Genomic DNA, 2,707 nt, shown 5'->3' on the forward strand with positions numbered 1-2,707 from the left:
AAAAAAAAAATGTTTGTCATTAACAAAATGGGACGTTTTTAGGTAAGAAAACTCCACGCTGCACAGATAATGCAGATAGTTCCAGTTATCTGGTCAACAGGCAAAAAGCAAGCACTTAAGGTCTTCAGCTCCAATCTTTTGTTCATTTCTTATTGCTGGAATTTCATATTCAATTCTTGTTGGATGTCTAAACCAGATGAGAGCAGAGATGGTAATCCGGCATTACCCACCCTGCTCAGCCTCCTGAGCTGAAGAATTCTCAGCTGGTGGATCGGCTGCTTCTGTCTCTTTGTCAGCTTGTGTTTTAGGGTTTTTCTGGGCCTCTGGGTCGGTAATTGAAATTATGGCAGGACCAACGTTGAGGTGGCTGCTGACCTTGGGTCTCCTGGATTTTCCTTATCATCCTCATTCCCGTCCTCTCTAGGCTATCCTTGGCGAGGAGGGCCCCTGAGGAATCGTGGTCTATAACCCTGATACATATTCTGCCTCACTGGTCTACCTTATTCTCCTGCACCCTGGTTGTCAGCACCCTCCATCACTTCTCCTTGTACAGGAGGGTTGGAATGCCGTGGCGAAGTGTGTGGCAAGATGGGACTCGTCGCCTGGGGCAGGGCCGGCGTTGTTGGGCCTGGCTTTCCCTGGTTCTTTTCCCCACTCTCACTGTTCTGGTTGTTTTGAGGGTAATGGCGTGGAGGACCCCTACGACCTGGATAACGTCTATAATGGTTACTGTCTGCTGCATGTTTACTGCCTTGCACTGGAACTCCACCAGGACCTGTGACGTTTGCTGCCTCCGCCCCCTTTTCTCCTTCAACAACATCAAACTCCACCGTCTCTCCATCTCCTACGCTGCGAAGGTACTTCCTGGGTTATGCTTCTTTATGGCAGTCTGGTATGCAAGGACATCTTCCTTGGTGTCATTCCTTTTGATGAAACCACGTCCGTTTCTTACACTGGACCATTTTTCTGTTCCCAAAAACTTCGTTTTGATGACCTTGTACCAGCAGGCAGGCGCCCCCAATGTGAGACTGTGCCGCTGCGGGTGGTGTCCGGCTTGGTGTCTGCAGCGCGGAGGACCTGGCGGCAGCTGGGTCTCGGTCTCGCTGCTCATGGTCACGGTGATGGTGACGAGGACCCGACGCGCGGCAGCTGCGGCTCCTCCCAGGAGTGATGGTAATTAGGCCAGAGACGGAGGAGGGGCTGCTCAGGGCTCTCTCGGGTCTGTTCTCAGCTCCCGCTACCCATCGAACTCTGTTCTAAGAGCTTTTTATCATCAACTTGCCCAGGTGGATACTAGGATCGGATCATCACTGATCTAGCCAAATAGCTTTCACCCAGTTCAGAAAAAAAAATTCAAAAACGCACGTGTGTGATTCAGAATGGCTTCTGGACCAGCTGATCCAAATTTTTCTTAGCATCATCCATGTGTTCAAAAAAAAACATATTTCACTGAACAGTTAGAGTGGTATCAACAACTCTTCAAAACATTATCTCAGAGCAAAATATTCCCGTATATTGAGCAGTCTTTTCCTCAGGATGAATACATTTGAAAATAGATAATCTCTTGGTAGTGCCTCCTGAAAGGCAGCTTGACTGCACATATTCCCATCTTTCTTTTTAGATAGAAAAAGAGAGAATAAGGTTAGGTTTCCTACGATCTTAGAACAAAATGAATATAAAGCTTATGACAGCAACCAAGGTCTGTAACCCAGGCTCAGATGTTTCAGCATGTACTACCCCTTCTCCAATTCCAAGTCCATAAGAGTATGTTTAATTCTTTACTGGTCCATATTCCAGGAAACTGTTACAGTAGAAGTAAACGTTTCTCACTGGTTGTTTCACTTCACCCACAATCCCAGCCAGCAGAATATGTTTGCATGGGTGAAGGGCAGGTCTAATTTTTGCTAACTTGACTTCTTGAACAGTACAATTTATCACTTACAGGTCAAAACATTCTTCAAGTCAGGAATTAGAGATTCATTAAAAACATCTTTCTAATTAATGGCAAATCTTGATATAAAATACACCTAATATGAAAGCTCAATTTATAGTCAACATAACATTTATTTCTTCCTACTAAGCAGAGTTTATTTCACTTTTTTTAAATTTCCTTTTTTTTTATTGGTCTCCCAACCCTCCTCCAAATGAGAAAATCACAACAAATAGTACTTCACAAAACCTTCTGTATATCGTAAGTGTACACATATACTTAAATAGACCACATAATTTCAAAGAACGGGGAAAGAGACTTTTTAACCTTCAAGGTTGGCTCTCCATTAATGAAGTTACATATTCCCTGAATTTGCAGTAGTTCATCCGCCAATGGGAAGCAAGCCATATGACACTTCACTCACTTAATGGGCTGCAATAGCTACACATCCCATTTGCCCACACCACTTACCTTATGGCTAGTCCAGCCGGGTGGAAAGGTTCATGACCTTTACTTGGGAGCACCTCTAGGTGCAGACTAAGCTCAGTTAGATCCCTCTCAACTTAGTCCCCAAATACAATGTTGAGAAAGTTTTTTTTCTAGACATGTTACTGGGCACTTCCAGCTGGTAAGCCCTTCTGGTTGACAAACTGCCTATGTGATTTTGCAAGTAATGGTGAGGGAAAGGTAGGAAAAACCTTTCGAAAGCCAGGTAACAATCAGTGGCAAGAATGACCTGAGTCTACTGAAGCCTTGCTCTTAGAGATGGCAGGAAGG

The 2,707-nt window shown here is 44.7% G+C and overlaps 1 pseudogene; it reads right to left on the reverse strand.

Annotated features, from left to right (window-relative positions):
* Positions 1-222: 222 nt before the first annotated feature.
* On the reverse strand, positions 223-1,111 carry LOC143660815 (Y-box-binding protein 1 pseudogene; annotated as a pseudogene).
* Between the last annotated feature and the right edge of the window lie 1,596 nt (positions 1,112-2,707).

Source organism: Tamandua tetradactyla, chromosome 2 (genome assembly GCF_023851605.1).
Source record: "Tamandua tetradactyla isolate mTamTet1 chromosome 2, mTamTet1.pri, whole genome shotgun sequence".
Classification (NCBI taxonomy): domain Eukaryota; kingdom Metazoa; phylum Chordata; class Mammalia; order Pilosa; family Myrmecophagidae; genus Tamandua; species Tamandua tetradactyla.